Genomic DNA, 13,138 nt, shown 5'->3' with positions numbered 1-13,138 from the left:
ACAGTGAAAAATAGGTAGCCAGGGGGAGGGGTGTGAAAATATCCCTATGCTGACCCTCCAGTCACCCTACCCTGAAGCCCTGAAATGACCCTGGTCAGCACTACACTAATATGGGCAAAAGTGGATTAAAATAACTTAGTGACAGAAATAGTCAACATGATAGTATGACTTATCTGGCCAATTGTGTCAGATCCTCAGACGTCGTCCCAAATTTGCATCTCCTGGCAGAAAACCACACCGAAATGGCATCAAAACTGTTTTTGTGCGCTTTTTTGCCAAGAGATACAGATTTGATGTTGAAATTTACACACCTTATTCCTGCACTAAATCTGCATCTCTTTGTAAAAAAATCGCATCAATAACACATCAAAACCATATCGTGTTTTGATGCACTTTTTTGCTAGAAGATGCAGATTTAGTGCAGGAATATTGTGTATAAATTTCAGCACCAAATCTGCATTTCTTGGCAAAAAAAACCCTCACAGTTTTCTACCAGGAGATACTGATACCTGATATGAGGTCACTGTGTTTAATAAGGTTACTGGAGGTCAGTTTACCTGCAGTCACAGGAGAGGTACCATGGGAACCTCCAGCTATGAACGCAGATAAAATGAGTGATGTCACCGCTCACAGCTGCAGCTAAGTCAGTCTCTGCCTAAAGCCCACAGCATAGAGACATATTCTATACCCACATGCTGTGATTTCAGTATGTATATAGCAGAGCTGTAATTATTGTGGGATCATATGTGGATTACATTGAAACTGGGTGTTTTGGGTTAATAAAGAAATTAAAGAGTGTGGGGGTTTTTGTATTTTGTTTGAAATGAAAGATTTTTTGGTGTTTGTATTTATTTCTTTTCACTTACAGATTAGTAATGGGGGGTGCTCATAGACACATCCCATTACCAATTTAGGGCTTAGTGGCAGCTGTGAGATGTCATTAACCCCATATATTACCCTGGTTGGAACCACTCTAAGACAATCGGGATGAGCCGGGATTGTTGCATCTAATGTATGCAACAATTCTGTCTGACTGCAGACTATTTCTACGCTGGGGGGCCAATAACCATTAGTCTCCCCAGCCTGAGAATACCAGCCACTATGTGTTGGTTTTATCACGGCTGGGTATTAAAATTGGGAGGTACCGCACACTATTTTTTAAAATTATTTATTTAAATAATTTTTTTAAAAAGCCACATGGGGTCCCTCTTATTTTGATTTACAGCCAAGATAAGCACATATGCACACACTACGCCAATTATTTATTTATTTTTACACCACTATAGGGACACATACAGGTTGGGGCACTGTCTCACTGCAATCAATCAAAGATGCCGGGACTGCCAATGGGCGGGGGAAGCAATAAATATGTATGAAGGTAGTGAGCAGCCCTGAAAGTAGTGTTACAGCCATGCGGGAGACACTGTAAGTATAATGTCTGCTCTAATATCCCTATCCCTTTCTACCACCATTTTAAAACGCATGACTGGGATTCCCATAGACTTACATGAGGACTGGCATCCATGTAGATATCAGGAATTAATTCTGGTCCCGAACTGGGTTTTTTAACAAAAAATCTGGTTGGACCCACAGATTCCGGATATCTGTGGGTTCGCCCATCACTATACATGATGTGTGAACTTAGCCATTTTATCAGATGCTTTAGTCATAGAGGAATGCAGAGTCATTCATACTTCAAACAGGTCTGATATAGTAACTGATTCCTAAAATAAGAAGCCCAGAGCATAGTAAAATCAAGTCAAAACTGCACTTTTTTTTATTTTCATTCAGTAACAAACTAGATTTGTTTTCACTGCTTTCAGCTCCGGCTTTAACCAAATTATTAATAACATATTATATTTCATTATTTTTGTATGCTCCAACATGGCTAAGTACTAGTGATGAGCGAGTATGCTTGTTACTACTCGGTACTCGCACGAGTATCACTGTACTCGGGCTACTCGGCGGGGACCGAGTAATCTCGCGATACTCGTGCTGTACTCGAGGTCTTCATCCCTGCATGTTGGCGCTCATTTGAGAGCCAGCCCTCATGCAGGGATTGGCTGGCAGACCACTGCAATGCCACAGCCCTGTTAGTTGTGGAATTGCAGTGATTGGCCGGCCTGCACAGCGCGACCGAGCCTTTATACCGGCGGGCGCGCTGTGCTCTGCTCACAGCCATCCAGACAGTCAGTCAGGGAGAGTGTTGCTGCTTCAGGGAAAGGTTTGCGGCCCTTTATAGTTATTTCCGTAGCAGGGCTGCAAACAGTGTGACCAGAAGTCCTTCTCATGACTATTATAGTTGTATACAGGCAGGCAGGGTATAGCCAGGTCGGAGTACAGTAGCAGAGTCCTTCTCAGGACTATTGTTGCTGTATACAGGCAGGGTATAGCCAGGTCGGAATACAGGCTAGTGACCAGAAGAGTCCTTGTCAGGACTATTGTAGCAGTATACAGGCAGGCAGGCAGGGTATATAGCCATTCCTAGTGGTGACCGTATACCAGCCTTCATCATATCTGGGGCTGGTGTACACAGTCTAAAACAGTCCTGATAGTGTCAGACTTCTCAGTAATTGTCGCTCCTAAAAACCTGTTAGGTTCTTAGTGCGTCCGTGCTTGCATTTAAAAACCGCACGTGTGTGCCTGTCGGTGGCAGCGTACAGGTGCACGTTTTGCACAAACTATTATATAACGCACAAGTCTAGTGTATAATACACGTCAGTCAGCAGTGTCTGATAGTGTCAGACTTCTCAGTAATTGTCGCTCCTAAAAACCTGTTAGGTTCTTAGTGCGTCCGTGCTTGCATTTAAAAACCGCATGTGTGTGCCTGTCGGTGACAGCGTACAGGTGCACTTGTGTGCGTTTTGCACAAACTTGGATATAACGCACAAGTCTAGTGAATACACATCAGCACAGCATTGCAAAATGCGCAAGGGCGTTGGCAACGAACAAGGAAGTGGACGTGATGGTGGTGCAGGCAGAGGCCGAGGTCGTGGGCAAGCTCTAATTTCACCACAACAAAGGGCCACATCTACTCGCTCGCACGTCCTGTCCCAAATTCTTGGGGACCGCAGCAGTACACCGCTCTTGAACCAAGACCAGTGTCAACAGGTTGTTAGTTGGATAGCGGATAATGCTTCCAGTCAGATTGGCACCACCACAAACACTCTGTCTTCCAATCGGTCAAGTGTCAGTAGCCGTGATACTGCACCGCACATTTCAGAACCTGATCCTCCTTCCTACCACCAGGCCGAGTACACGTCCTCGGACATTACTGATCCCACACTTGGACACTCAGAAGAGCTGTTCACGTTTCCATTCACACATTCTGGCCTCTCGCCAGCTCATGTTGAAGTGGGTCATGAGGAGATCGTATGTACAGATGCCCAAATATTTGAGCAGCCACGTTCTCACGAAGTTGGCAACGTGTCTCAACAAGGGGTGGACGATGATGAGACACAATTGTCAGGAAGTCAGGAGGAGGAGCAGGGTGCGGAAGAGGAAGACGACGTGGTGGATGATCCAGTAACTGACCCAACCTGGCAGGAGGATATGCAGAGCGAGGACAGCAGTGCACAGGGGGAGGGAGGCGTAGCATCCCAACAGGCAGTAAGAAGCAGGGTGGTGGCTCCAGGCAGAAGTCAGGCAACCGTTCCCCGGAACAACAACACGACACAAGGTGCCTGTACAAATGTTAGGTCTTCCCGAGTCTGGCAGTTTTTTAAGTTGGCTCCAGATGATTCTAAAAAGGCCATTTGCAACACCTGCCGTGCCAGAATCAGCAGGGGTACCAAAACTAGCAGCCTGACCACCACCAGCATGATCAGGCACATGTCAGCCAAGCACCCGACTTTGTGGGAAGTACAACAGAGTCGAGGAGCAGTGCTTGCTGATGTCACTGCTACGTCTTCGCTTGTTGTGCATGCGAGCCAATCCCCTGTCCATGCTGCCTGCGAACAAGCCTCCTCCGGTCCTGCACCTGCAGTTGCCTACGCAGAAATAACACCATCATCAAGCACGTCCTTGTCCCAGCGCAGCGTTCAGTTATCCATTCAGCAAACCTTTGAACGCAGGCGCAAATACACTGCCAACGCCCCACATGCCACAGTTCTAAATGCTAACATTTCGCGACTGCTTGCGCTGGAAATGTTGCCTTTTAGGCTGGTGGAGACAGAAGCATTCCGCGACCTGATGGCGGCAGCTGTCCCACGTTACTCGGTCCCCAGCCGCCACTATTTCTCCCGGTGTGCCGTCCCCGCGTTGCATAACCACGTGTCACAAAACATCACACGTGCCCTGAACAACGCTGTTTCACCCAAAGTCCACCTAACCACAGACACGTGGACAAGTGCTTGTGGGCAAGGCCGCTACATCTCGTTGACGGCACACTGGGTTAATATTGTGGAAGCTGGGACCCAGTCTGAGCGAGGGACGGAACACGTCCTTCCCACACCAAGGTTTGCAGGCCCTACCTCAGTCAGGGTTTCACCCACACTCTACAGCTCCGGAATGTCATGCTCTTCAGCCTCCTCCTCCTCCTGCGAATCCTCATCCACTTTACCCTCCACACCAGTCCCAAGCTGGAAGCACTGCAACACTGCCTCGGCGAAGCGGCAACAGGCTGTGCTGAAGCTAATCTGCATAGGTGACAAACCCCACAATGCATAAGAGGTGTGGACAGCTCTGAAACAGCAGGCAGATCACTGGCTCACACCTCTGAACCTAAAGCCAGGAAAGGTCGTGTGTGACAATGGCCGGAACCTGGTGGCGGCTTTGAGGCGAGGCCAGCTGACACATGTTCCATGCGTGGCCCATGTGCTCAACCTCGTGGTTCAGCGGTTTCTAAAGTCATACCCAGAGCTGTCTGATCTGCTGGTAAAAGTTCGCCGCCTGTCTGCACATTTTCGAAAGTCACCTACTGCTTCAGCCGGCCTTGCCGGCTTTCAGCGCCGTTTGCATCTTCCGGCTCACAGACTGGTGTGTGATGTCCCCACGCGTTGGAATTCAACTCTGCACATGTTGGTCAGGATATGTGAGCAGAAGAGGGCAGTTGTTGAGTACCTGCATCACCTAAGCCGTCGGGAAATGGGTCAAACTCCACACATAACACCTGAGGAGTGGAGATGGATGTCCGACCTATGTACCATCCTCCAAAACTTTGAGGACTCCACCAAGTTGGTGAGTGGTGATGACGCCATTATTAGCATCACCATACCGCTTCTCTGCCTTCTAAAACGGTCTCTGCTCAAAAACAAACATGATGCATTACAAGCGGAGCGCGATGAGTTGGAGCAAGAAACAGTAGTGGGTGTGGGTGATAACACACAGCCCAGCCTCGTCTCATCACAACGTGCAGTGGAGGACTATGATGAGGAGGAGGATGAAGACATGGAGCAACTCTCCGGCCAAATTGAGGATATGACATGCACACCAGTCATATCCTCCGTTCAGCGTGGCTGGCCAGAGGACAGGGTAGATGAGGAGGAGGAGGAGGAGGAGGAGGAGGACAGCATGTTCAGTCATCGTGTTGGTCAGGATACTGAAGTACTGGCTGTTAAGAGTCTGGCGCACATGGCTGACTTTATGGTAAGCTGCCTGTCTCGTGACCCTCGCGTTAAGAACATCTTGGCCGACAATCATTACTGGTTGGTAACACTGTTAGACCCACGCTACAAGGAGAACTTTATGTCTCTTATTCCCGAGGCGGAGAGGTCAGCCAAAATGCAGCAGTTCCGGAAGGCCATAGTCACGGAAGTAGGCAAAGCATTCCCCTCACAAAACGCTAGCGGCATAGGTCAGGAATCAGTGGACAACCAAGGCGTACAGCCGAGAGGGGCACAAGTCCAATCTGCCAGAGGTAGGGGAACAGTCTTTAAAATGTGGGACAGTTTTCTCAGCCCCTCACGTACCACAGCCCCTGAGGTGCAGGGTAGTGCCACAAGAAATCCTAAGTTTGCCCAGATGCTCAAGGAGTACCTTGCAGATCGAACAACTGTACTCCGACATTCCTCTGTGCCTTACAATTATTGGGTATCCAAGGTGGACACGTGGCATGAATTGGCTCTCTACGCCTTGGAAGTCCTGGCCTGCCCTGCCGCTAGCGTTTTGTCAGAGCGTGTTTTTAGTGCCGCAGGTGGAGTCATTACAGATAAACGCACCCGCCTGTCAACTAAAAATGCTGACAGGCTGACTCTGATCAAGATGAACAAGGGTTGGATTGGGCCAGACTTCACTACACCACCAGCAAATGAGAGCGGAATTTAAAGTTTGTAACGGGAATTTGCCATGTACCTCCACTCACCCATGGGTACACACTTCTGGACTTTGGATAATCGCTGGACTGCTCCTCCTTCTCCTCATGCGCCACCATGATGACCGTTACAATAGTTAGGCCTTTGTTTCAGGTATACCCCCAGTGGTAAATTTTTTCGCCCATTCTTTCAGAATGGACATTACAACGACAGGAGACCCGCTCCTTTGCAATGGGAACAATGTTTTGAGGCCCTCATGCACGTCTCTATCCAGGGACAATGTGGAGCCTCCCAATTTTTGGCTGCCCTGCCTAAGGGCTATACTACAATAGACCCACTTCCTGACAATGGGCACTTCAGGTTTACAGGCCCTCATGCACGTCTCTATCCAGGGACAATGTGGAGCCTCCCAATTTTTGGCTGCCCTGCCTAAGGGCTATACTACAATAGACCCACTTCCTTACAATGGGCACTTCAGGTTTACAGGCCCTCATGCACGTCTCTATCCAGGGACAACGTGGAGCCTCCCAATTTTTGGCTGCCCTGCCAAAGGGCTATACTACAATAGACCCACTTCCTTACAATGGGCGCTTCAGGTTTACAGGCCCTCATGCACGTCTCTATCCAGGGACAATGTGGAGCCTCCCAATTTTTGGCTGCCCTGCCAAAGGGCTATACTACAATAGACCCACTTCCTTACAATGGGCACTTCAGGTTTACAGGCCCTCATGCACGTCTCTATCCAGGAACAATGTGGAGCCTCCCAATTTTTGGCTGCCCTGCCAAAGGGCTATACTACAATAGACCCACTTCCTCAAAATGGGCACATTAGACTCAAGAGGCCTTCATGTACGTCTCTTCTCAGGGACATCGAAGTGCCACACAATGTTTTCACGTAAAATCTTTCATGTAATCTCCAAAAGTAACATACACCAGCTCTATCTCACTATTGGGTATGTGCCCTTAACATTTCCGCCATGAAAATTCATTTTGGTGTCATTTTGGAAGGTTTTCTGGTGAGTCCGTAAAAATGGCGTAAAACGCGGACAAAATTGTTCACAGCTGTGACTTTTGAGTGATAAATGCTTCAAGGGATCTTCCCCATGCTGTTGCCATGTCATTTGAGCACTCTTCTGAGACTTTTGTGACATTTTTAGGGTTTCTACATGCTGCCAGGGGTGATTTCATAAAAATACTCGGGTCTCCCATAGGATAACATTGGGCTCGGTGCTCGGGCCGAGTACACCAGTATCTTGGGATGCTCGGCCCGAGCCTCGAGCACCCGAGCTTTTTAGTACTCGCTCATCACTACTAAGTACCCATGCCTTTTTTAGATACAGTTTTAGTAGCCAAAAATGCATGTCTCTGGGTGGCTCATTGTCCTGAATTTGTACCAGAGCAACAGACTGTACTCACCTGGGTTAGATATATGCAGTCTCTTTTCATTAATACAGTATATGGACAGTTGTGATGATGTAGGCCCACTTGGGTGTTTTAAATTATCATTCCTGCATATCAGCTGTGTGATATCAGATAATTCCTCCCTCTTTTGATGTTATATAAGACTCATGTGTCCTCAATATGATAAGCTATGAAGAAGAAAATGTGGGTTCAAGAAGTGAAAAGCTGGTTTAGTGTTCTTGGCTCTGCATATACAGTATACTTCACCCGAGGATTGGTTAAACATTTCTCCTCGGAGCATAATTACTCCTTGGTTTGCACCTATTACTTGATGAGTGTGAGCTGATCCTATGCCACAGTGTGTGGTCATTTTTCAGAAGAGATTAAATAAAGCTTTTATGTCAGCAAGAGGCCTCTAACTTAGAAACAAATGAGCCTTATTTCATTTCCGAAACTTATTATTCACATGACTGCACAGCCATATTTCTCACGATTACTAAGACAAGTATCAGATAGCCAAATAAATCATATCATATACCCTAACTCACAACACAAATCAGTCAAAGGTTGTTGACCGCAATTGGACATATTTATCAATAATGTCTAATTTTTAGATAATGCTAACCTAGATTATAAATGGACACTGCCCTTTAAAATGAATTGACCAAAGAATCACTGCTTGTGGCAGTAATGACATAAATGTACAAACCTGAATGAGCCAAACTGGATTTTGGCGGTATTGTCATAGCTCGATTTGGTGACCTGGGTGCAGAAGCATTGTGTAACTGTAGTAGTTCCTCCCCTTTTCCGCTACCCGTGTGTGAGAGTGTTTATGTTTAAATAGGTATAGAGAGTAACTGCTGCACCATCCATTGATTGTTGAACAACACAAAATTAGCTGTTGATCCAGCAGTCCCCATTCTTGGCTCCAAAATTCAATAAGGCTTACTAATGCACAATCCATATGTCTAGGTTAGAGAATCCATGTTGAAGCTGAAGGTCAACATTGTCACGGGGTCCTTCTCCCATATCACACAATCAACAGAGCGAGAGATGGCTGTACAATCCAAAGAGCATTTATTCCAAGCAAATCAAATGGTCCATAAGATAATCCACCATATAGAGGATAAAATAGTGTAGCAACACAAATATAGTCCAGAAAGTGATAAATAAATGTCCATGTGTCTCTGAGAAGCCACAGCTTCCCTCAGAGGTTCAATATTCTTCCTGCTTCATTCTTGAAGTTCTCCAACAGACTGACAAATCTCCCAGGTAAGCAGAGAGTCCACAGTAGGTGGAGTCTAGGCCCTCCTCCCTCCACACCCAGGGACGGAAGTGCCTCAAGAGGCTATAACCTTGCACTATAGAGGGTGATTACTTACAAACAATAGAAATGTACACAGAATCAGTACAAATAAGACAGTGAACCAAGCTTGAAATAGGAATCTGTACAGCAAGATACACCTCCCCCCATATCCCACCATCACAACCTCTCCCTCCTTCTAAATAAGTGAGTATGCCATAAGGTCTACACAGACCTCTGGCCATCTCACTTAAGTCCATGTTGCTCAGCTGTGAATAGTCTATGGTTCTTCTTCCTGGGACAGTCCATCAGCATTCCGGTGTTGGCTTCCACACTTGTATTGGATGGAAAAGCTGTAGATAGTCCCTTGTACAGCGGTAGGGTTGGAAGGACAAGCTTCCCTTTGTGTCCTCCTTCACTCAAACTGTGTTTCCTGCACCCACAAATCGACATTGTAGATCTCCCACATCGTTTCCTAGGAGAATATCTGCAGGCAGGCCGCTCATCACCCCAACCTCACATTGCTTGACTCCAAAGCCAAAGTCCAGATCTACAGTCGCCTTTGGGATATTCCTCCTTTGTCCTCCAACCAATTCAATAACAATCACTGGTCCATAATGTATTGCCTCTGGCCGAACCACTCGGGGATCAGCTAATTGTGAGAAATGCCCCAGAGTCACAAAATCCAATGACTCTCTGTCCATCCAGCACAACCTCCTGTAAGTGCTTACTTTGATGGTGAGAAGAACTCAGGGCTGTGGCTCGCACCCCATAAACCCCTAGTGGCCAACCAAGAGTGTCTGAATCATTAGGCAAGTCAACTTGAAGGGGTAAGAACTCTTCCCCCATTGTGTTCGGCTGTAGAGAATGAACAGGTCGATTTGGTGCAAGGTCGACCAACAGGGCAAGTGTTTTGCAAATGCCCAGGCTGTCCACATCGATAACATCTCCTCTGCGTCATACTCCTTCCAGTGTGCATTCTGGAGAAGGAAATAGGAGAACCTGGTGACAAAGGCCGGAGGCCATACACTCCAACAGGGGCATCTATGGTGCAGGGGTCAGTGGTACACTCCTGTGGAGGTGGTGGTAACTCTTCCTCAGGCAGGATGGAATGCACAAAATGCACCAGATGAGATAGAGGTGTGTGGGGGTCCCTCCGAATCCTTGCGGGACAACTGGATTGCAGGTGCCCAGGTTGTCCACACCCATAACATCTTCTCTCTGTGATCCTCCCAGGGCGTGGTCGGAGCTGTTGGGGCCCAGGATTGTGAGCCATGGTTGTCATTGGCCTGTGGCTGGTTGGAGGAGCAGATATAACTGGAGAGGGCCGGGGAGCAGGAGCAGGCTGTAGCTTATTGTCCAGAAGCCCCCTCCATTGCGGTCGGATAGTAAGGGCCTCATCAGCCAGGGCTGCAGCTCCATCCAAGGTGCACAGCGTGCGCTCTCTGACCCATTCCCGTATTTCTGAGGGACACTTGTACAGAAATTGTTCTATAAGAAATACCTGTATAACGTCTTCCACAGTGAAAGCGTCTTCTGCTTCCAGCCATCTCCGACATGCCTGGGACATCTTATGAGCATAAATCCTAAACGATCCCCCCATGGTGCAAGGGAGGTCTTGGAACTGTGCCCTATGTGAGTCTGGGGTAATGGCATAGTAATCCAAGATAGTCCGCTTTACAATGTTGTAATCCCGGTTCTGCTGTGAGTCAATGGTGCGATAAGCCTCTTCCAGACTTCTGTTTAGGAGTCCCACCAACAAACGCACCCAGCCAGAGTGGGGAACCTTCATCATGACACACTGCTGCTCAAAGTCCTTGAAGAACCCTTCCACATCTCCGGAAACTTCATCAAATGGCTTGAAGTCCGCCCGGGTGACACACAAAGGCTCCTGGATCGCTGGGTTTACACTCCAACTCACGTTACTCCCTCTGTCGGACTCCATTGCTTCTTGTCTCCTCTGTGCTCGGCGAGCAGCCTGCTCTTTATATTCCTGACATACACCGGGGCCAAGAGTTGCCATCTCTTCTTCGAACCACACCACCCACTGGCTTTTTGGGGCAGGGATCCCCGTCTCCAGTGTTTGTCTGTCAGACATCTGGGAGGAGGTGGACTGGCTCTCACCCACAAGTAGATCAATTAAGGACTCTTTACTCAGTCCTTGGTAGCTCAGGCACAGATCTCTGGCTCTCTCCTTTAAACTGGAAGCAGTCCAGTTTCTGTACTCACTCTGTTGGTGGATCTCAATTAGGCTGCGCTCTGTTGATCCCGCCGCTGCCACCAGTTGTCAAGGGGTCCTTCTCCCATATCACACAATCAACAGAGCGAGAGATGGCTGTACAATCCAAAGAGCATTTATTCCAAGCAAATCAAGTGGTCCATAAGATAATCCACCATATAGAGGGTAAAATAGTGTAGCAACATGAATATAGTCCAGAAAGCGATAAATAAATATCCATGTGTCTCTGAGAAGCCACAGCTTCCCTCAGAGGTTCAATCTTCTTCCTGCTTCATTCTTGAAGTTCTCCAACAGACTGACAAATCTCCCAGGTAAGCAGAGAGTCCACAGTAGGTGGAGTCTAGGCCCACCTCCCCCCACACCCAGAGACGGAAGTGCCTCAAGAGGCTATAACCTTGTACTATAGGGGGTGATTACTTACAAACAATAGAAATGTACACAGAAGCAGTACAAATAACAGATTGAACCAAGCTTGAAATAGGAATTTGTACAGCAAGATACACCTCCCCCATATCCCACCATCACAACATGAAAAAGGAGGTGGCAATTGAGTGGCATTTCATTAGGTGAGCTGTCTTGTTACATGGATCCATTTTTCTAGGACAGGTTTCTTACAAAATTAAGTGACGGTAACCATTTAATTTACTCTAATAATTATCCTCAAACAATATAAGCCTATTGTCTATTTAAATATATTCAAAAAAAAATTCACTTTCTTTCAATAGAATTCTTTTAATCTATATCATCAGACCCTTTCTTGCTGACTCTCCTTTTCTTCACAGACAAATCACAGGTCAAAAAAATTAAATCTGATTCCAGACAAAATCAGATCAGAGAAAAATGAAAATAAGTAGACCTCAGATGCTTTTATGGCTTCCTTGCCTTTAGCTCCAGGCACCCAGGAGTTCTGTACTGTGTCCCTGTAAGGGTGTTGCCCATATTAACAGTTTAAGCATGCTATGACTTTAAGAGATGGTAGTTGCATGTATGCTGTGTTTTTGTGCACTAGCCTACAAAGTCAGCACTTACCTCTGAACTGTGCAGATGGACTAACCCTACCCAGAAGCAAAATTGGGAGAATATCTTGGGGCAGGAAAAAAAAAGTTAGGTCATCTGAGAGAGTGAAAGAGAGTAACGCTGTCTGAGAAGTGTCCGGGAATGACGGGTTGGGAAGAGGCACGGTGCCGGCTGCAAGACATTCTGTGAGCCGGACCTGAGAGAGTTCTGGAAGCCGCCGAGCGAGTACCGGACAAAAAAGCTCATGTGTCAACAATTCCGAATAGAACTAGAGATGTGCTGGGAAGACCCAAGAGACCCCGGGTCTGTGAAATAAGAAGAAGAGTTCCACCCTGCCCTGCAAGGAGAAGTGCACATCAACAAGCATCACACAATCAAGCTCCTGGGAGTGGACCTGTTCTCCCTCAGCAGTAATGTGAGTCTTTTACTGGTGTGCACACTCTAGGGCATAGCATAGGCTTCAGTAGCCAGAGTGAAATATCAGCGCAGCTCATAAAGCAGAGGCCAGTTAGGTTCTTAGTGCAGTGTAGTTATGAAAATATTCTGCTTACAAAGTTAACCATTGTATATCAACTTATAATAGCTGGAGCGACGTGTTGTTGAGGCAGCCCAGCTAGAAACTGTAGTCTTTTTTAAACTTTACCATTGTCACTTTATAGTCCCCCTTTGACTTGCATATACATATATTTTCTGAATGTTAACAAAACTGTTCACTTTTTTCTGCAACCTAATCTTTTGTACCGTTATTGAACTCTGCACAGCGGTGGTCCTTCAGCCAATGCGTTATCCTGACGCCGACCATATAGAAGACAGCTAACTGGAGTAGAAGAGGAACCAAGACACCATGGATTCTAGAGTCCCAAGTAGATTTCTCCTGCTGCTCTCCTTTTCCACTGGATTTCAGTTGCTCACTACCTTCCATATAAA

This window comes from Anomaloglossus baeobatrachus, chromosome 3 (genome assembly GCF_048569485.1).
Source record: "Anomaloglossus baeobatrachus isolate aAnoBae1 chromosome 3, aAnoBae1.hap1, whole genome shotgun sequence".
Lineage (NCBI taxonomy): Eukaryota > Metazoa > Chordata > Amphibia > Anura > Aromobatidae > Anomaloglossus > Anomaloglossus baeobatrachus.
The sequence above is the reverse complement of the archived record's forward strand: the minus strand, read 5'-3'. Positions refer to the sequence as shown.